This window comes from Bombina bombina, chromosome 6 (genome assembly GCF_027579735.1).
Source record: "Bombina bombina isolate aBomBom1 chromosome 6, aBomBom1.pri, whole genome shotgun sequence".
NCBI lineage: Eukaryota > Metazoa > Chordata > Amphibia > Anura > Bombinatoridae > Bombina > Bombina bombina.
The window spans coordinates 818,322,178-818,346,169 of NC_069504.1; positions in this window are offsets into that span (position 1 = coordinate 818,322,178).

The window sequence follows — 23,992 nt, forward strand, 5'->3', positions numbered from 1 at the left end:
GGCGAGCTTCTCCGACTGATGCACGATGAAAACTTTGGTGGCAACTTTACCAAGGGCTTGTGGCCTGTGAGAGTAAGACTTTTTTGATCAAGGAAGTCTGAAGCTACACAGAGTCACACTTTATTCAAGGTTACAACTTTAGTAGCCTATTTGGGGTCATAAAAAACTCTTACATAATTTAAGAGCAAAGATTAAGTCTATGCTGCGCAAATGTGTGTCGCCCCCCCCCCCCCCCTTTGACTGCAACACATGTAGCAAGTAAACTCTTAAATGTCATAGAAAGAAAATAAACCTTTTGGCATAGAAGAAAGCACAAGTTTTTTTGATTGTGTGTTTTTTTGTCCCCACTTAAAGGGACGTGCACGACTAAATTTTTCTTTTATGATTCAGATAGGGCATACAGTTTTCAGCCACTTGTTCATTCACCTGTACTATCAAACTTGTTTCATTCTCTTGGTATCATTTTTTGAAAGGTAGGCAATGCACAACTGGGAGCTAGTTGAACACAGGAGGTGAGCCCATGACACAGGTCCAGTCACTGCGTCCGGCGATTATATTAACTTGGGACTACAACAGGGCAAATGTGATCTCTGACTAAAAAGCTGATGCCTATATGAGAGTCAAGGATCCCTGTGACATCACAGTTCTTCATGGTGACACATCACCACTAGCCTCAAACAATGCAGGCAGGGCCTAAGTGAGCTGAGCTGTCCCTCTAGAGAGGACTTCTTAACCAATACGGGACAACTCTTCTTAACCTGGGAAGATTTTGATCTTTTTGTCTCATTGCCCACCTTATGATGCACTCTTTTACATTTAAAGGCTGGCCACCAGTGACACTTTTCATTGTACTTGGCAGATCTCCCTTGGAGGTGCTTTACCATAAGCACCCTATCAAAGTGCCATGGAGTAGAGGAAAAACCTAGCCAAAAATAAAAGCCCCTCATTTCAAATCAAGCGCAGGCTTGGAGTATGTAAATGAGAATGGTTTAACAGAAGGTGCAGATGATCCCATCTGCCAGGCAGATAAAGCAATAAAAGCAAGTGACAAGCTGCCTTTAAATAGTAACATAGTAGAAGAGGTTGAAAAAAGACTGAAGTCCATCGAGTTCAAACTATACAAACCTAAAATACTAACAAAAAAGTTCCAGTTGAGCTTAAATTAATCCCATTACAAGGGTGACCCATTTAACACAAGCAATCATATCCCTGAATTCTGTTCTAGCCAGAAATGTATTTAAACCATTTTTAAATATATCTAATGTATTAGCATTCACTACCTTCTTTGATAGTGAGTTTAACAATTTTATTGCTCTTACAGTGAAAAAACGTTTCTATTGCAGGAGATTAAATCTCCTTTTCTCCAGCCTTAAATTGTGTCCTCTTGTCGCAAACAATTTTCTTGGAATAAACAGAGCTTCTCTGTATATGGGCCTTGAACATATTTATATAAAGTAATTATGTCACCTCTCAAGTGCCTTTTTTTTCTAGAGAAAACAGACCAAGTTTGACTAGGCTCTCATCATCGCTTAAATCCTCCATTCCTATTATTAGCTATGTGGCCCTTCTCTGAACTCTTTCTAAGTCTGCAATGTCTTTTTTGAGATCGGTCTCCAGAACTGCACTCCATACTCAAGGTTTTTTTCCGTAATATCATATTCAATTTGCCTGCCCATTCTTCTTTTTTGAGATCGGTCCCCAGAACTGCACTCCATACTCAAGGTTTTTCCTGTAATATCATATTCAATTTGCCTGCCCATTCTACTAACTTTTGCAGATCCCCTTGAGAAGCAAGTTCATCCTGCTCTGATCTAATGACCTTGCACAACTTTGTATCATCTGCAAAAATAGAGATGTTGCTATTTAATCCTTGCTACAAGTCATTAATAAATATATTAAAAAGAACAGGGCCCAGTACTGATCACTGGGGGACTCAATGGTCTGATTCAGAGTTTCTATCTAGGCAAATCGGGAAAATTATCAGTATTAACAGATCAGTGATACTTCTGATATGAGTCTACAGCTTATGATAGTGTAGATGTCGGAAAGATCAGTGGATAACTGGCGGATTATCAATCTGAAACCTGGAGCTCTTGATTTCTGCGACCAGTCATGCCCGATGCTCGGACACGCCCCCCTCTTAACACATTTTTATTTAGCCACAAACGATTTACATAAAAAAAATTAAATTTGGCTTTCTAAAATTAAAAGTCTTAGTTAAACCTTAAAGACACTGCTTATGGAAAGTAATTTCAAATGAGACTAAGTTATGATCACTGTTACCCAAATGTTCTTTGACTTCTGTTTGATATTATATCTGTATCGTCTGACAGCACTAAATCCAATATAGCTTTATTCCTAGTTGGCTATACAATTAACTGTGACAAGAAGTTATCCATAAGAGTGTTTAAAAATCTATCTCCCTTAGCTGAATTACTAGTTTCATTTGCCTAGTTTATGTCGGGGTAGTTAAAATATCCCATAATTAGAGCACTGTTATTAGCAGCCTTTCCTATTTGCATTAGTAGTTGCGTTTCCTCCATGTCACTAATGTTAGGGGGCTTGTAGCATGTCCATAGTAATATTTTTTTTAGGATTTTCCCCCCATTCCTTATTTCAACCCACAGAGTCTCTACAGGGCCGGTGCTAGGATTTTAGGCTACACAGGCAAATATATAGTTTGCTGCCCCCCCCCCCCCAAAAAAAACAAAAAACATCCTTGTATAGCCTCTTCACAAAATTTTATAGGGATGTGGTAAAACAGACACAGATAACTATTTTATCAATTATTTTTAAATGATATAGAGCCCATTACCCCCCAAAAAAGTAAATTTATGCTTACCTGATAAATTAATTTCTTCTACGATATGACGAGTCCACGGATTTCATCCTTACTTGTGGGATTTATCCTCTTGCTAACAGGAAGTGGCAAAGAGCACCACAGCAGAGCTGTATATATAGCTCCTCCCTTCCCTCCACCTCCAGGAAGAGAAAGGAAAAGCCAAAGGTGCAGAGGTGACTGAAGTTTGTAAAAAATATAATATAAACTAAATCTGTCTTAAAAATGACAGGGTGGGCCGTGGACTCGTCATATCGTAGAAGAAATGAATTTATCAGGTAAGCATAAATTTACTTTTCTTCTACAAGATATGACGAGTCCACGGATTTCATCCTTACTTGTGGGATACAATACCAAAGCTACAGGACACGGATGAAAGGGAGAGAACAAGACAGGAACCTAAACGGAAGGCACCACTGCTTGAAGAACTTTTCTCCCAAAAACAACCTCAGAAGAAGCAAAAGTATCAAATTTGTAAATAAAAGAAGGAGAGAGGGCGCCACAATAGCGTGATATCGTCTGGAATGCAGGTACAGATAAAAGTAAGTGTTATGCTTACCAAATAGTATGGCACTGTGCTGTGACCAGTGCAAAAAAGCAGGCTAGCACTTATCAGTGGCTAGTACACTGTGGAAGCCAGGTTCCAAAGGCACTTGTCCTGGTTGCAACTCTGTGAATATCTCCTGTTGGCTGGACTTCAGGTGCTGCAAAGGTGTAATCTTTTATGTGTTGTTCAGTTGGTATTTGATGAACCACAACACAGACAACTTCAAATAAAAATGACTTTTAATACTTATAACGCGTTTCTCAACCTCCAGGGGTTGTTTCATCAGATAAAAAAGTGAATGTCATCATTACCAATTGTTAGCAATTTATACACATTTGTATATCAAAAAAGGAAGTTGTCATCAGATGTGTGATCCAATAGAAAAACATTTATGTGCATTCAGCTGTGGAGCCTACACAGGATCCCAGCTGTTACAATTTAAAAATTAGACTGATTAACAAGGTTCAAATAGAATGTGTGTATATGTAGGAATCTGAACTTTTAACCTGTTGGTTGCCATCATGAAAAAAAAACCAAAAAAACAAAAAAAAAAAACAGTGTGTACGTGGAAAATAAAATAATTCATTAAAAAGTATATAATGAGAATCTGAATGGAAGTCTGAATTACAAACCTATTGTTTGTATTGTGCATGTGGAGGTTGGAGAATTTTTCTATTTTGTTATTAAGTTTTTATATAAGAAAATGATTGTATGGATTGTCACTTTGTTTTCATCAATAATTATTGTATAAACACACATGTTAATTTGTTGTGATGAACACAATACTTGTGAATAATATATATTTAAAATTATTCATAAAAATGGAAGAGATGTGTATGTGTGAAAAAGACATGGTTCATTGGATAGTCAGCATCTAAATAGGAGTCTGAACTTCTAGCTTGTTGTTTGCATTGTGAATCTGAAAATTAAATATTTTTTTTTCATGATGGCAACCAACAGGTTAAAAGTTCAGATTCCTACATATACACACATTCTATTTGAACCTTGTTAATCAGTCTAATTTTTAAATTGTAACAGCTGGGATACTGTGTAGGCTCCACAGCTGAATGCACATAAATGTTTTTCTATTGGATCACACATCTGATGACAACTTCCTTTTTTGATATACAAATGTGTATAAATTGCTAACAATTGGTAATGATGACATTCACTTTTTTATCTGATGAAACAACCCCTGGAGGTTGAGAAACGCGTTATAAGTATTAAAAGTCATTTTTATTTGAAGTTGTCTGTGTTGTGGTTCATCAAATACCAACTGAACAACACATAAAAGATTACACCTTTGCAGCACCTGAAGTCCAGCCAACAGGAGATATTCACAGAGTTGCAACCAGGACAAGTGCCTTTGGAACCTGGCTTCCACAGTGTACTAGCCACTGATAAGTGCTAGCCTGCTTTTTTGCACTGGTCACAGCACAGTGCCATACTATTTGGTAAGCATAACACTTACTTTTATCTGTACCTGCATTCCAGACGATATCACGCTATTGTGGCGCCCTCTCTCCTTTTATCTACAGTTGTTCCACACTCTCTGGGATCAAGAGGAGCAGCCTGACCCACCATTCCCATTAGGAGGATATCCATATTCCTCTATTTTACTACCAGCTTATGGACAGTAAATAGGACTAACACAGTAGATCTGAGCTACTATATTTTAAGTGTATTATTTGGTTTTACATTTTATATTGTTCTCTTTTTCAAACATCAGCGCTTTTTTTTTATATCCCTTTATTGGGATATTTCCATCAAATTTGTAAAATTTGGAAAAAGTATGAAGAGACGACCAAGTCGCAGCCTTGCAAATCTGTTCAACAGAAGCATCGTTTTTAAATGCCCATGAGGAAGCCACAGCCCTAGTAGAATGACCCGTAATTCTTTCAGGAGGCTGCTGTCCAGCAGTCTCATATGCCAGGCGGATGATACTCTTCAGCCAAAAAGAAAGAGAGGTAGCCGTAGCTTTCTGACCCCTGCGCTTTCCAGAAAAAACAATAAATAATGATGATGATTGACGGAAATCCTTAGTCGCCTGCAAGTAAAACTTCAAGGCACGGACCACGTCCAAGTTATGTAACAGACGCTTCTTCTTAGAAGAAGGATTAGAACATAAAGAAGGAACAACAATTCCCTGATTAATATTCTTATTTGAAACAACCTTAGGAAGGAAACCAGGTTTGGAATGTAAAACCACCTTATCAGAATGAAAGATAAGATAAGGCGAGTCACATTGTAACGCTGAAAGCTCAGAAACTCTACGAGCAGAAGAAATAGCAACCAAAAACAAAACTTTCCAAGATAACAACTTAATATCTATGGAATGCATGGGTTCAAACGGAACCCCTTGAAGAACACTAAGAACTAAATTCACTCCAGGGTGGAGCAATTGGTCTAAACACAGGCTTAATTCTGGTTAGAGCCTGACAAAAAGACTGAACGTCTGGAACATCTGCCAAACGTTTGTGTAGCAAAATTGACAAATCAGAAATTTGGCCCTTTAGGGAACTCGCTGATAACCCTTTCTCCAATCCTTCTTGGAGAAAAGACAGAATCCTGGGAATCCTAACTTTACTCCATGAGTAGCCCTTGGATTCACACCAAAAAAGATATTTACACCATATCTTATGATATATCTTTCTAGTGACAGGCTTACGTGCCTGAATCAAAGTATCGATGACCGAATCGGAGAATCCCCGCTTAGATAAAATCAAGCGTTCAATCTCCAAGCAGTCAGCTGCAGAGAATTTAGATTTGGATGTTGGAAAGGTCCTTGAATGAGAAGGTCCTGTCTCACTGGAAGTTTCCACGGAGGTAGAGAGGACATGTCCACTAGATCTGCATACCAAGTCCTGCGTGGCCACGCAGGCACGATCAGAATTACTGAAGCTCTCTCCTGTTTGATCCGAGCAATTACGCGGGGAAGGAGAGGAAACGGTGGAAACACATAAGCTAGGCTGAACAACCAAGGCACTGCCAAGGCATTTATCAGTTCTGCCTGAGGATCCCTCGACCTGGATCCGTATCTTGGAAGCTTGGCATTCTGTCGAGATGCCATCAGATCCAATTCCAGTCTGCCCCATCGGAGAATCAGTGAGGCAAATACCTCCGGATGGAGTTCCCACTCCCCCGGAGGAAAAGCCTGTCGGCTTAAAAAATCCGCTTCCCAGTTGTCCACTCCTGGGATGTAGATTGCTGACAGATAACAAGAGTGGGCCTCTGCCCAACGACTTTTCTTGGATACTTCTGTCATCGCTAAGGAACTCCTCGTTCCTCCCTGGTGATTGATGTAAGCCACAGTCGTGATGTTGTCCGACTGGAATCTGAGGAATTTGGCCGAAGCCAACTGAGGCCACACCTGAAGCACATTGAATATAGCTCTTAATTCCAGAATATTGATTGGAAGAAGAGACTCCTCTTCATTCCAAACAATCTCTCCCTGAGGAAAAATAGTACTCACCGGTACCATTTTAAAATAAAAAATCTCTTGATAGAAGAATCTAAAACTAACACCTCACTTTACCTCTTCCTATTACTAACACAGGCAAAGAGAATGACTGGAGGTGGAGGGAAGGGAGGAGCTATATATACAGCTATGCTGTGGTGCTCTTTGCCACTTCCTGTTAGCAGGAGGATAAATCCCACAAGTAAGGATGAAATCCGTGGACTCGTCATATCTTGTAGAAGAAATCCTTGTCTGTTAAAAAATTGAGTGTATAAGTGTGCACATTAACACAGACAGGCATACACAAATATGAAAGCATACATATAAATTTACACATAAGGGAACACTAATTGCACTAATACTGTTAAAACACTCAGTGAAAAAGCTTCACCTACCCTGCCTTCTGCTTCCATGCACAGTGCTCCTTTCCCTCGTAAATAGTGGGAGGAGACAGCTCTCACACTTCATATGCAATATCATTGCAAACCTCCAGTCCTGTCACCAAAGCAGCAAGTTACAGCACTATTCTTCTCCCTGCTGCAGTCAAGCTCCGCCTCCTCCCTCTCTTACTGTTGCCGGTCACATCCTGGTTCTTTGCAAAATAGTAAGCAACGTGTCTGGCCCCATCCATTGCACTTGTTTTGAGGGGGGGTTGATTAGCAATACAGGATGGGGGCGCTCTAGAGAAGCTCAGTATAGACATCTATAGGCATTAGGGCATTTAAAAATTAAAATGTAAAAAATAACATTTAAAAAAAGTATGTATATTTTTATATATAAATATTTTAAATATAACTCTGCTCACTTGCGCCCCCCTGCAGAAGTACCCTAAGGCAGTTGCCTAAGCTGCCTATATACAAGCGCTGGCTCTGAGTCTCTACATTTTCACCTGTATTGTCATAAATATCTTTCCTTATTGTAGGTTTAAGGCCAGGATTAATATACATGCAGGTTCCTTCACCCCTTTTATTACTCCTGTTCCTCCTATATAAAGTATAACCAACTAAGTTAACCAGGATCAGACTCAGATCTCTCTAACAATCTATCAATACACTTTACAATATGCCTAACACTAACCCCTGGTAGACAGCAAACTTATCTATTTAAGGGGTCTGGATGACACATTGCACTATCAACCTTCCTAATAATACAGTCTCCTACAACTAGGGTTGCCACCTAGCCGGTATTTTACCGACACGGCCGGTATTTTTAAGGTTCATGTCAAAGTAGAAAATAAAGAATAAATTTTGAAAGAAAGCCCCTGTCAAAGTGAAACTTCTTCTGAGTGTGATGAATACTAGTTATAAACAAATGAGCATTTAAAATCAGTAGGCTACAACCAACATCTGCCTCAGGCCCAGACTTTGTATGCCCCTCTTCCATGACTGAATGACTGTTCACTATAGTATTTAGTTAGAGCACACTTCTGCCACGCCTCTCCGACTGCTGCACACTGAAAAGCTCAGCAGCAACTTTACCAAGGGCTTGCAGCCTGTAAGATTCAGAGATTTTTGATCAAGGAAGTCTAAAGCTAAACGGGTTTATGCTTTATTTAAGTGTTAAACTTTAGTAGCCTCTTTGGGGTCACAAGCAACCCTCAGTTAACTTAAAAGCATATATTAAGTTTACGCTGCGCACAAGCATCTTTTCTTCCGTCTGCAACACATGCAGCAAGTAAACCCTTTAAAAATGTTTAGCTTAGATGCCTTCTTTTTCAAATAAAGATAGAAAGAGAACAAATAAAAATTGATAATAGGAGTAAATTAGAAAGTTGCTTAAAATTGCATGCTCTATGTGAATCTGGAAAAAAAAATTGGGTTCAGTGTCCCTTTAAAGGGACGTGTAACCCCATTTTTTTATGATTCAGATAGGGTATAGAACATTTAACCACTTGTAGATCTACTTCTATTATCAAATTTGCTTCAGTCTCTTTGTATCCTTTGTTGAAAAAGCAGCAATGCACAATTGAACAGCTAGGTGAACACAACCGGCAAGCCAATGACAAGAGGAACACAGGCACACCTTCTTAGTTGCTGCAGCTGGCGAGCCAGTAACAAGAGGCACACAATGCAGTCTCTATAGCTAGACCTGTATTATCAGCATTTAATAGACTGCTGCAGCGTTATAAGGGGCTGATTAAGCACCCATCATCAATAGCTTTTAAAGGGACAGTATACATCAATTTTTATTTAACTGCATGTAATAGAGACTACTATAAAGAATAATATGCACAGATACTGATCTAAAAATCCAGTATAAAACCGTTTATAAACTTACTTAGACGCTCCCAGTTTAACTCTGTTAAAAAGTTAGCTGGAACACCCACTGCAAGTGGCAAATAGGAGATACCCCCTCCCCCTTCCTTTGCATATGAAAAGACTCTTTACAAAAACAGGGGCAATCTATAGTAGGTATACATCAGTATTCTCCTAATACTTTGGGACTTGGTTAGGAGTCTGAAAATCAGAGCAATGTTATTTAAAAATAAGCAAAACTATACATTTTTTTTTTTTAAATACCTGTATGGGCTTTAAGTCTAACAAGTGCATATATTGTGTATGCAATCTGTGTTTGGAATAAAGAGCATCATTATTTATGATTTGTGCTTTTTCCATATTTTTTTTTACAGATTAAAAAAACAGTCAATCATCATCATTAGTGTTGAGAATAAACTCACTTTCCTTGTCCGGTCAGCTGATGGAAACAACAGATGCAGCCCAGAGAGTGGCATGAGGAGGTGCTATAGAGAGCTTTGCATGAGGAACACTTTACAAATCTAACCTCAGATCCAGAAGAGTTCTCTGCATGCCCCTACACAGAAAAGCAAATAAAATATTCATATCATGCTATGTGTGACCATCACAAAAAAGCAAGACACATAGCATAGACACATCTAGACAATAAATGAGAGTAACCTAGTGTAGTAAGAGGAAGTTCTAATGTTTCTGCACATAGCATTACCTCCTATTGGTCAGAGATAGGCTGAGAAGCTGAACTCTTGCTGGGTCCCGACCAGGGCCGTGCGGTCAGGGAAGGCAGAACCTTACTTGTCATGAAAAGAAAAAAAAGAAAATAATGTTAACATAAAATAAAAAAACTTACCAAATGTTCTGACCTTAGTTGCAAATACATGGAGAGAGGCAGTGACCAGCTCAGCCTCCTTCAATTGCGCAACAACTTAGAAGGTGCTGTATGGGGCACCCACCCACTGTCTGTCGGCTCAGGAGTCACATTTTATCATTAGGCCAACCAGGAAACATCCCCCAAGTAAAGCAGCTCTCATATCTGCCTCAGGGGGGGGGGGGTGACAGTGCTAGTGGAAGACATTTTAGAAGCATTTAAAGGGACACAAAGCAAGTTGAGATAGAGCCAAAATATAATAATATGTACCTACTTTAATTACTTACAGCATGGAAACACAAAGTAGTTTTATTCAAGATAGGAGCATTCATTTAATACAGCTCCAAGGATTTTTGCCAGAGAATGAAGGCTCCCAGTATATTTGATTAAAATTATTATTTTATCACAAAATGATTTCCACTACAAATAAATTCTACTCTTTAAAAAGCTATTTGTCTAACTGAAATCTTAATCACTTCAAATGAAACATCAAAAATAAATCAAAGTAACCAGATTTTTCTTCTCCCCAGAATCCATAGGCAGCTGTGTGCTGTGAACCATAAGGAGAAGTGTGCTGCCTAAGGGTGCTGGCAAATATTGCTGCAGATTTGCTTACTAGTAAAAATATGTTTTAAAGAAGCTAAGCAACAGCTTCATAAGCATGTGATAAAATATTCCAAATGGATCCAGTACTCCCAACAGACAATAAAGCCAGTATAGATAAAAGTATAGTACATGATGCATAATAGGCACTTCCTGTATTTGTAGAACAAAAAAAAAAAATGAAATTTGATTTAATTGTGTTGCTATACATCCGATGAGTGCATATTTTTGTGCATCTATATATACAGCATAGCTATTTTTTTTCTTTTTGTTTATCGGTCTGTGTAACTTTGTGTCTGTGTGTGTATCTGAGCCTTTCTATATGAGTGTCTGGGAGTTTTTTTGTGTCTTTGAATGTGTGTGTCTCAGGTTTTTTGAGTGTGTGTGAGTATTTCTGAGTGTCTGTTAATGAGTACATGTTTGTGTATGTCTGTGAGTCTGTGTGTGCCTTTGAATGTTTTTGTTTGTGTGTGCCTGAGTCTTTCTGCAGACTTTTAACTATCCAACACAACTGAACCTCTTTCGGGTTCATATGTCTGTTTATTTGGCTCTGATACTAGCCAGTACCTCACCAGTCACTGACCTCACCGCGTCACTAGTCCTGACACATTCCTTTAAATGCTGCTCTTAAAGTGAATGTAAATTTTGATGCTAAAGTGCCCGGTTTTTAAAACTTCGGTTAAAAACAGGCGGCTAGATTTAGAGTTCTGCGGCCAAAGGGGTGCGTTAGCTACGCATGCTTTTTTTTTTCCCCCCGCACCTTTTAAATACCAAAGGGCTGCGTTAGGGCTGCGTTAGGCTCCAAAAAGGGAGCGTAGAGCATATTTACCGCCACTGCAACTCTAGATACCAGCGTTGCTTACGGACGCGGCCAGCTTAAAAAACGTGCTCGTGCACGATTCCCCCATAGGAAACAATGGGGCTGTTTGAGCTGAAAAAAAACCTAACACCTGCAAAAAAGCAGTGTTCAGCTCCTAACGCAGCTACATTGTTTCCTATGGGGAAACACTTCCTAAGTCTGCACCTAACACCCTAACATGAACCCCGAGGAGTCTAAACACCCCTAACCTTACACTTATTAACCCCTAATCTGCCGACCCCGCTATCGCTGACCCCTGCATATTATTATTAACCCCTAATCTGCCGCTCCGTACACCGCCGCCAGCTACATTATCCCTATGTACCCCTAATCTGCTGCCCCTAACATCGCCGACCACTATGTTATATTTATTAACCCCTAATCTGCAGCCCCCGCTATCGCTGACACCTGCATATTATTATTAACCCCTAATCTGCCGCTCCGTACACCACCGCAACATACATTATAGTTATGTACCCCTAATCTGCTGCCCCTAACACCGCCGACCCCTATATTATATTTATTAACCCCTAATCTGCCCCCCACAACGTCGCCGCCAGCTACCTACAATAATTAACCCCTAATCTGCCGACCGGATCTCACCGCTACTATAATAAATGTATTAACCCCTAAAGCTAAGTCTAACCCTAACACTAACACCCCCCTAAGTTAAATATAATTTAAATCTAACAAAATAAATTAACTCTTATTAAATAACTTATTCCTATTTAAATCTAAATACTTACCTGTAAAATAAACCCTAATATAGCTACAATATAACGAATAATTATATTGTAGCTATTTTAGGATTAATATTTATTTTACAGGCAACTTTGTATTTATTTTAACCAGGTACAATAGCTATTAAATAGTTAATAACTATTTAATAGCTAAAATAGTTAAAATAATTACAAAATTACCTGTAAAATAAATCCTAACCTAAGTTACAATTAAACCTAACACTACACGATCAATAAATAAATTAAATAAAATACCTACAATTATCTACAATTAAACCTAACACTACACTATCAATACATTAATTAAATACAATACCTACAAATAACTACAATTAAATAAACTAACTAAAGTACAAAAAATAAAAAATAAGAAAAATATTACAACAATTTTAAACTAATTACACCTACTCTAAGCCCCCTAATAAAATAACAAAGCCCCCCAAAATAAAAAATGCCCTACCCTATTCTAAAATTAAAATAGAAAAGCTCTTTGACCTTACCAGCCCTGAAAAGGGCCCTTTGCGGGGCATGCCCCAAATAATTCAGCTCTTTTGCCTGTAAAAAAAAACCATACAATACCCCCCCCAACATTACAACCCACCACCCACATACCCCTAATCTAACCCAAACCCCCCTTAAATAAACCTAACACTAAGCCCCTGAAGATCTCCCTACCTTGTCTTCACCTCACCGGGTTCAGCGATCGGTCCAGAAGAGGGTCCGAAGTCTTGATCCAAGCGGCGGCTGAAGAACTCCATCATCGGGCTGAAGTCGGAAGTCCATCATCGGGATGAAGTCTTCTATCAAGCGGCATCTTCAATCTTCTTTCTTCCGGAGCGGAGCCATCTTCTTCCCAGCCGACGCGGATCCATCCTCTTCAACCGACGCCTACTCGCCGAATGACGGTTCCTTTAAATGACGTCATCCAAGATGGCGTCCCTCGAATTCCGATTGGCTGATAGGATTCTATCAGCCAATCGGAATTAAGGTAGGAATATTCTGATTGGCTGATGGAATCAGCCAATCAGATTCAAGTTCAATCCGATTGGCTGATCCAATCAGCCAATCAGATTGAGCTCGCATTCTATTGGCTGATCGGGACAGCCAATAGAATGCAAGCTCAATCTGATTGGCTGATTGGATCAGCCAATCGGATTGAACTTGAATCTGATTGGCTGATTCCATCAGCCAATCAGAATTTTCCTACCTTAATTCCGATTGGCTGATAGAATCCTATCAGCCAATCGGAATTCGAGGGACGCCATATTGGATGATGTCCCTTAAAGGAACCTTCATTCTTCAGTTGGACGTCGGAAGAAGAAGATGGATCCGCGCTGAAGGTCTTCAAGATGGAGCCGTTCGTCATCGGATGAAGATAGAAGATGCCGCTTGGATCAAGATGGTTGCCGGTCCGGATCTCCTCTTCTTCCCGGATAGGATGAAGACTTTGGAGCCTCTTCTGGACCTCTTCAGCCGACGCTTGATAGAAGACTTCAGCCGGATTATGGATCACCAGCCCCTGCTTGGGCTTGGATGAAGACTTCGGAGGCTTGGATCAAGACTTCGGAGGACGGATCGGTGAACCTGGCATGGTGAAGATAAGGTAGGAAGATCTTCAGGGGCTTAGTGTTAGGTTTATTTAAGGGGGGTTTGGGTTAGATTAGGGGTATGTGGGTGGTGGGTTGTAATGTTGGGGGGGGTATTGTATGTTTTTTTTTACAGGCAAAAGAGCTGAATTATTTGGGGCATGCCCCGCAAATGGCCCTTTTCAGGGCTGGTAAGGTAAAAGAGCTTTGAACTTTTTAAATTTAGATTAGGGTAGGGCAATTTTTTATTTTGGGGGTCTTTGTTATTTTATTAGGGGGCTTAGAGTAGGTGTAATTAGTTTAAAATTGTTGTAATATTTTTCTAATGTTTGTAAATATTTTTTGTAACTTAGTTCTTTTTTATTTTTTGTACTTTAGTTAGTTTATTTAATTGTAGTTATTTGTAGGTATTGTATTTAATTAATTTATTGATAGTGTAGTGTTAGGTTTAATTGTAGGTAATTGTAGGTAGTTTATTTAATTTATTTATTGATAGTGTAGTGTTAGGTTTAATTGTAACTTAAGTTAGGATTTATTTTACAGGTAATTTTGTAATTATTTTAACTAGGTAACTATTAAATAGTTATTAACTATTTAATAGCTATTGTACCTGGTTAAAATAAATACAAAGTTGCCTGTAAAATAAATATAAATCCTAAAATAGCTACAATATAATTATAATTTATATTGTAGCTATATTAGGGTTTATTTTACAGGTAAGTATTTAGCTTTAAATAGGAATAAGTTATTTAATAATAGTTCATTTATTTTGTTAGATTTAAATTATATTTAAGTTAGGGGGGTGTTAGGGTTAGGGTTAGAATTAGCTTTAGGGGCTAAAAAATGTATTAGAGTAGCGGTGAGCTCCGGTCGGCAGATTAGGGGTTAATGCTTGAAGTTAGGTGTCGGCGATGTTAGGGAGGGCAGATTAGGACTTAATACTATTTATTATAGGGTTATTGAGGCGGGAGTGAGGCGGATTAGGGGTTAATAACTTTATTATAATAGCGGCGCGGTCCGGTCGGCAGATTAGGGGTTAATAAGTGTAGGCAGGTGGAGGCGACGTTGAGGGGGGCAGATTAGGGGCTAATAAATATAATATAGGGGTCGGCGGTGTTAGGGGCAGCAGATTAGGGGTACATAAGTATAACGTAGCTTGCGGCGGCGTGCGGACGGCAGATTAGGGGTTAAAAAATTTAATTAGAGTGGCAGCGATGTGGGGGGACCTCGGTTTAGGGGTACATAGGTAGTTTCTGGGTGTTAGTGTACTTTAGAGCACAGTAGTTAAGAGCTTTATAAACCGGCGTTAGCCCAGAAAGCTCTTAACTACTGACTTTTTTCTGCGGCTGGAGTTTTGTCGTTAGATTTCTAACGCTCACTTCAGCCAAGACTCTAAATACCGGCGTTAGAAAGATCCCATTGAAAAGATAGGATACGCAAATGGTGTAGGGGGATCTGCGGTATGGAAAAGTCACGGCTGAAAAGTGAGCGTTAGACCCTTTCCTGACTGACTCCAAATACCAGAGGGCGGTAAAAACCAGCGCTGGTTTTGACGGCTACCGCCCAACTCTAAATCTAGCCGAGGGGCACTTTAATTCCTCAAAATTTTCATTTTACGCCTGTTGTGAAAAAAAAACTTACCTTTTAATCTTCACAGCAGCTCCAGCTTTCTCCACCCGTTTCAAAGCCTCTTCCTGGGTCTAAAATGAGGCATCCGGCTTCCTCCAATCACAGCAGTGAATCAGACACTGAATCCCCCGGGGGGCAAGCTGTGATTGGAGGATGACCTATCAATCATTTCTGACATCAGAAATGGCTTGTGAGACCGGAGGAAGCTGGAGCTGCTGTGAAGTTTAAAAGGTAAGTTTTTTGTCACAACAGGAGTGAAATGTAAATTTTGATGAATTAAAGTGCCCCTGTTTTTAATCAAAGTTTTAAAAACCGGGCACTTTAGCATCAAAATTTACATTCACTTTAAGCCATGATCTGGGGAGACAGAAAATGAATAAATAAAATCTGAGAACAGAAAATCAGATAAAAAGTGCATAGAAGGGGCGGAGCTGGCCGCAGCAAAGATGGCTGCGTAACACCTTAGCTCTGCAAACCAGCTCCACAAATCTGTCTGAAAAGACCCAACTAACTACAGATTAATGTCAAATTCATAGTGGCAAAAGATGTCCTGCATCTAGGGAACAGAGGGACCTGGGCAGATCTAACATCGCTGCGCAAATACCGCTGCAGCCACTAACTACGTCTAATACTGAGGCCTCAGACGCACACTGCATATACCCGGCGCTGAGAACAGCAGAAGAAAGTGAAAGTCAGCGCGCCATCAGCAACGGGGCAGACCAGAGAGCGGTGAGATTGTTTGCCTGAACACAGACATAGACACGGACTTTAACACTTATCCGCCGGAACGATATATATCACGCTATAAATAGCGAGCTGTCACTCTATATACAGGACAGACGGTCCCGATGATAAAACAAGCAGGCCACGCAGACTAGGCATAACAGCTCTGGTACCCGCAAGTCAAATACACATACATGCTTACATTGGCCCTACTCACAGATCCATCATAGGGCTCTCCTAATTGAAATAAAAGGCCGCAACAGAAAGCAACTGTGATTATAGTGTAAGCACGCCGTGCTCAAGATCAGCCCCACTAAACATACTCAGCTAGCCACTATACACAACCCTGTGAAAGACTGATCCTCACCCTATAAACAGTAATATAGTGGAACAAGCTCATTCCAGACAATAAGGTGTCACAGTTTACCCAAATCAGAAAGGCCGGCTGCGGCCTGTAATATACCTTGTAGAAGAGACTTTATTCAGCAGAACCAGACATTTTGTATACAGCAACAGTCTAACACAAGGGCATTGTTCCCCTGCTCACAGTGGGGCTATTGAGGAGGCAATTGAGTACAGACAAAGGTCACTGAGACAACATGTATGCCAAGCGCGCTTCAAAACCCCATAAACTGTTAAAATCAACTAGTCATAAAGACAACCTGGTAGAACAGTTTTTCTCCCCCACAAGCTCTAAGACCTCAGCAAATGAAGAGCACAGAAGATCGCTTTCACAAAAGCAATCGACACCACAAAAAAACATGGAGGAACCAGAAGAAAGCACTTCAGTATCAAACAATATTCTCTCCACGTTGGCGTCCAAACAGGACATAGCCGAAATCATACGCTCATGCATTCGCGAAGAAATTGCCGAAATCAAACAAGATCTGCACTCTGTGAATAACAGAGTGGAGGCATTGGAAGAGTTTTCTGACCACCTACAGGAAGAAATTAACGAAGTTCATGATACTACCACCAATCATACAAAAATTATAGCTGATCTTTAAGACAAAATAGAGGACCTTGAGAACCGAAGCAGACGGAAAAACCTTAGAATCCGTGGGGTTCCTGAGTCTGTGTTACCCAAAGACTTTCCAACATATCTCCCGGCACTTTTTGCTCATCTCAAGAATACTCCTCCCTCCACAGACATCCCCTGGGTTAGAGCACATAGAGCCCTCAGGCCTAAGCCCCCAGATACGGCACCTCCAAGAGACATCATCATGAAGTTCAAGGACTTTGGGGTGAAAGAGGAGCTGCTAAACCTTTCTCGTAAACATCAACCAGTAAAATTCAGAGGTAATGTACTCCAATTTTACCTGGACCTTTCGCAACGGACACTCCAAAGGAGACGGGACTTAGCCCCATTGACGGCGATTTTTGCTCTGCATTGGAAATAGAACCGCCAGAGGGCCTATCGACTGATGATCATCCAGAACCCCCCAGGAAAAAAGCATTGAGAGCGGCTCCTGGAGAATGGCAAAAAGTTGTCCCCAGATCCAAGACCCAAACTCCGACCAAGACTCGGAGCACCCTACCCCAGCCTGTGGCCTAGGGAGAACTGTTCACATGCTGGACTACTTCATAAACTGCATCCAAGCCCTACTACATACTCTGTGAACAACAAAAGTGAACTGTGCTTTGGTAAAGTATAGCATATGGTGCTTATTGACTTTTTCTGTGAACAATTGCGTTAATAATATTTCCAATATGTTGTTTTATAGAGTTTCTTGTTATACAAAAAGTTAAATATACTATCCCCTAGAAACTGAACCCTTATTCATTTATATAAAAAAAAAAAAAATCTGAGGCACCATAGCTATAAGAGCTACATCTAACCCCATAATGATACTATGCCAAGCGCTCAGATGAAAGGGTCAGTTTATTTCAGACACTTTTTAGATCCTTCTACAATAAAATATATATTTGTTATAAGGAGCTGGTTCATAGCCCCTCATGAACCAGAAAAGTCACATGACATTATGTAATCTAAGATATTCTTTATTAAGATTTGATTTATGCTACCTGTTTATTTTTTTTCTTATACTGTTTTGTATTTTGTACGTTATTGCTGCACATTGGAGGCATGGGTGTGGGGACTTGCTTGGAGCACCATGCATAAACAGAAACTATAATGACAGAAACTACTTTCATCCTCATAACCATTCTAACAGATATCTCTTTCCGGACTAGCTATGACCACTAAAAATAGAACAATCACATTAATTAGTCAAAACACCAGGGGTCTAAATTCAGCACAAAAACGCTCCTTAGCTATGAAAGACCTCCACAGGAAGGGAGGTGATATCCTTTTTTTACAGGAGACCCACTTTTTAAAATCAAAAGAACCTAAATACTTTGGAAGACAATACACGCAATGCTTCCATAGTTCATATGACCATAAGCGTAGTGGCGTAAGCATTTTGATAAGCAAGAACATTTCTTTCACTCCCATACAATCACACGCTGACACAGAGGGTAGGTTTCTCTGTGTCACAGGCCTGCTATTTGGCACCCCGGTGACATTGGTCAACCTATATGCTCCCAATACCAAACAGCTCTCCTTTTTCAGAAAGGTTTTCGCACAGGTACTAGACTACACAATAGGAGCACTCTATATAGGCGGGGACTTCAACATCCCTATTCAACCAAACTTAGATACCACTAACCCCAAGCCCACAACACCTAAACATGTAACTAAACAATTATGGAGACTGATGTATGAACAAACTCTGTTCGACATTTGGAGATTCAAGAACCCCGAAAAGAGGGACTATTCCTTCTTCTCCTCCCCACACCGCACATATAGCAGAATCGATTATCAACTTACTAACCAAAAGGGACTTACTAACGTATTATCCTCTAAACTCTCACATACTGTCTGGTCTGACCACTCCGCAGTACTCACTAGGCTCGATTGGCCATCCGCACCACAAAGCACATATCAGTGGAAACTAGAGGATAATTTACTAAAGTGCCCCGACCTCAATAGCAAAATTGAGAAATTGCTTCCAGAATACTTTCAATTTAACTCACTCCCTGAAACAGATCCCTTGATAGTCTGGGAGGCCCACAAGTGCTTTATGAGGGGGGAACTCATAAAATATCAAGCACACATTAAACAGAAAACACGAATATTATACAAATCATCCACCGATCTCTTATCCAAGTTATGAGCATAAACGAAACCCCACATCCCCACAAATTCTCGCAGAACTCGTACAAGCTAGAAAGGTAGTACATGATCAATTAATAAAGGAGGCTAACACTTTGGCTTTAAAAACTAAACAAAAGTTCTACTTTGAAAGCAATAGAGCAGGAAAGCTCCTGGCACGCTCCCTCAAACTGAAAAAACTCAAAACCTTCATACATGAAGTAAAAACCCCCTCGAATGTGAAGGTACACACTACACCAGAAATCCTGTCCCAGTTCCTAACATACTACTCTCAACTTTACAACCTCCCAAAGGAAAATAGTCATCCCGTAGACACGCCACAATTGATCAACACGTACTTAGCAGACTCCCTATTGCCCCAACTGTCAGAAACACAGGCAGCAGAACTGGAAGTTCCCTTTTCTGCAACGGAAATACTTTCAGCCCTTAAACAACTCCCCACTGGCAAAAGCCCAGGACCAGACGGCTTCACCGTCTCATATTATAAAAAGTATGCACATATCTTATTACCACATTTGTGCACCATTTACAATACGGTTGACCAGACACACCCATTTCTACCCTCAATGCTGGAAGCACATGTCACAGTAATCCCCAAACCCGGGAAATCACCAGATACCCCTTCAAACTTCCGTCCCATTTCATTATTGAATGTGGACGTGAAGCTATTTGCGAAACTAATAGCCATCAGGATGAATAGATTCCTACCCCAACTAATTCACTTGAACCAGGTGGGCTTTGTACCCCAAAGGGAAGCGAGAGACAACACCATTAAGGTTCTCAATTTATTAGAATACACACAAGCCCTTAATATCCCAACAGTTTTTCTAGCTGTCGACGCCGAAAAGGCGTTCGACAGACTAGATTGGACGTTCCTGAAACTTGTTCTAGCTAGGTTTGGTATAAGGGAAAAACTCATAGAGAAAATTTTTGCTCTGTATCAAATGCCAACAGCCCGTATTAAGTTAAATGACTCTCTGTCTGAACCCTTCCGGATTTCAAACGGAACAAGACAGGGCTGCCCCCTATCCCCCTTATTATTTATTCTAGCCATGGAGGTTCTAGCCTCAAAAGTTAGGGAAAATAAAGATATACAAGGGATTCAGATAAACAACACCGAATACAAGTTAACACTATACGCTGATGATATCCTTTTCTCGCTCACCTCCCCTCTACAGTCTCTCTCGTCACTACTCCCTGAGATTGAGACGTATAGTACATATTCCAACTTTAAAATAAATATGTCAAAATCCGAGTTTCTAGGCATAAGGATCACAGACCAAGTAAACACCCAGATCACATCACAATTTCAATTTACATCTAAAAACATCTCGATCAAATATTTGGGGATACACATAACGAAATCCAGAGATTCTTTATACCAACTAAACTACCTCCACCTTCTAGAGTCTATTAGATCGGAGTTAAAATCTTGGCAGGGTAAAAGTCTCTCATTGTCATATCACAGTAATTCTCAATCTCTATACTTCATGTTTTCCACGTTTCACTGTCCCTTTAAACATAATATCACATGACCGTTATGCCTTTATAAGCCCTCCTCTCTAATTCATCGATGCTTGGTAATTTGATTCGCATGAGGAGTGATCACAACTTTCAAGAAGCTCTCTCTATTTTCGTCAAGTTGTTTTCTAACTTTATATCTGCAAAGTTCTCTTCAATCACAGGACAGTATACTTCATTTTGAAACGCTAACTGACATACAGCGTGTCTGCAGTAGTTCGGCGTCTGACGTCATCAGCACTCCGGGAGTCAGTGTCGCAGCTCCTCTCTGTTGCCGGATTCTACACTGCTTCTCAGGACAACTTATTGCTAGCTAGCAAAGTCTTCACAAGTACACGCTGGTCATGAAGTGTTGGGTATCGTACTAAACATAAAGTTATTGCTGAAGTTACGCTAATTTCATATGTTCCTAAGACTGTATATACTAACAAATCAAGCTTATACATATACATTACTAATGGAAAGTGTGCATGTTTAACATCTTCTGCATATATCCTGGTTATTTCTGCATATAATACACTGCCATAACAATTCTGCTGCATTCATAAATAAGGTTGCATATGAACTTTACTAACCTGAACATTTAAGCATTGTACCTGAGTGATAAGCTACAATCTATTTAAAGAGATACTAACAGAGCTTCAATTACATAAAGTTATAATTTATTCTATATCTAAAGAGATTATCTATTGTTTAGCAAATGCTATTATATTTCTTAGGAGAGTATTAGCACATTCACATTGTTGTGCATATCTCCAGCAACTAAAGATAGTTGTAATTTACTTTTGACCTAAACAGGTCACCCTCAGTCAATGAGCAGAATAAGGTTCCTAGTTTATCAAGGTACCTAGGTTTGGTGTGAGACTGAGTGGAGTAGATACAACTGGGTTCATATTAATTATATAATAAATCCTCACATATTACCAAGCCACCCTTAACCCACTTGTATCTATAATGGATGTTACTGAATTGTCCAACCGTGTTGGAACCCTTTCTCAAAATATGGATATAATGATCCAGGGTCTTAGGGACCTCCAAGTTGAAAATCAGGAATTACGAAAATATATTAGGGATCATGTACCTGCTCAAACTTTACCATCACCTCTTGTTTCTCCTGAGCCACAAATATGTCCACCTGAGAGATTTTCTGGAGACAGAACTCAATTTAGAGACTTTAAAAATTCATGTACTTTATTATTTTCATTGAAACCAAGAACCTATCCTACCGAAAGGGTTAAAGTTCTAACGGTAATTTCTTATCTCACTGGTGAAGCCAAGGCGTGGGCTAATGCATACTATGAGAAAGAAGATCCTATCTTAAACTCATTAGAATCATTTTTTAATGCAATGTCCTTACTATATGAAGATCACGACAAACAAGCTTCAGCAGAAAATTCTATCAGACATCTGCGACAAGGTAGACGCCCTGTAGAAGAATATATAACTGATTTCAAAAGATGGGCACCTGACACACAGTGGAATAACCCAGCTTTGACAAATCAATTCCGTATTGGATTAGCGGATGCTCTAAAAGATGAATTGGCACGTGTGGTTATTCCTAAGGACTTAGAAAATCTTATGACCTTGTCTATATCTATTGATCATCGTTTGAGGGAAAGGAAGATTGAAAGAGGGTCATCAGAATTATCCACCAAGAAAGCCTATAGCTCTCATTCAGTTTCCACTGTCCGTTCAACAGATGAGCCTATGGAGATAGGTTTTGTCAAAGGTCCTCTTAAACCTGAAGAAAAGGCTAGACGAAGACAACTTAATCTTTGTTTATATTGTGCTGCTAAGGACCACGGAGTAAAGGAGTGTCCAATTCTGTTAAAATCAAAAAAGGGTAAGCAAGAGATAGCTCATTTAAATGAGACTGTTATAAAAAACTCATCTCACTTTACTCTTTCTGTTTGTCTACAGTGGGATCAACATCAACTTAAAGCCCAGGTGGTAATCGATTCAGGAGCAACTAATAATTTCATTCATTCATCTTTTGTTGAAAATCACAAGATTCCTATAATTAAAAAATTAATTGCATTACCTATTCGAGTTGTTGATGGTTCTTTTATCAATTCAGGTCCTGTTACTCATCATACAGATCCATTATCATTAACATTTTCATCAGGTCACTCTGAATTGTGTACCTTTGAGGTTATTCATTCTCCTTTGTACCCCATAATTCTAGGACTTTCATGGCTAAAGAAACATCAACCAACCATCTCATGGAATAGTGGTACTATTTCCTTCGACTCACCATATTGTAAAAAACACTGTACACAATCACAAACTATATTACAGGTTGATATCACAAATATACCAACAGAGTACTCAGATTTTTATGATGTTTTTGATAAGGTTGAAGCTCAATCTCTACCTCCCCACAGACCCTACGACTGTCCTATCGATTTAAAACCAAACAGTAAAATCCCTTATGGTCGTATATATCCACTCTCTGAACCAGAACTGCTTCATCTCAAAGGATATCTTGAGGAAAATCTAAAGAAAGGTTTTATTCGGCCTTCTACATCTTCAGCTGGTGCCGGGATCTTTTTCGTGAAGAATAAAGATGACAGTCTCAGGCCTATAATTGACTATAGACAACTGAACAACTGTACAATAAAAAATAGATATCCTTTACCTCTTATTCCAGAACTCATAGAGAGGTTACAGGGTGCTACCATTTTCACCAAACTGGATTTAAGAGGTGCATATAATTTAATTAGAATTCGCAAAGGTGATGAATGGTTAACCGCCTTTCGCACTAGGTATGGTCTCTATGAGTATTGTGTCATGCCTTTTGGTTTGTGCAATGCACCTGCAACTTTTCAGTTTTTCATTAATGATGTTTTCAAAGATTTACTTGACACATACATTGTCATTTATTTGGACGATATTCTCATTTATTCAAATTCCAAAGAGGATCACATACAACATGTCAGAACAGTTCTTTCAAGATTAAGACAGAACAACTTATATGTTAAGGCAGAAAAATGTATATTCAATTCTGATACTATTTCTTTCCTGGGGTATCATATTTCACCAAAAGGAATATCCATGGAGGACAACAAAGTACAAGCTATCACCAACTGGCCTATTCCAAAAAATAAGAAAGAGCTCCAGAGATTCCTAGGATTCTCAAATTTTTATAGAAAATTTATTAAAGGTTTCTCTACTATCGCAAAACCTCTCACAC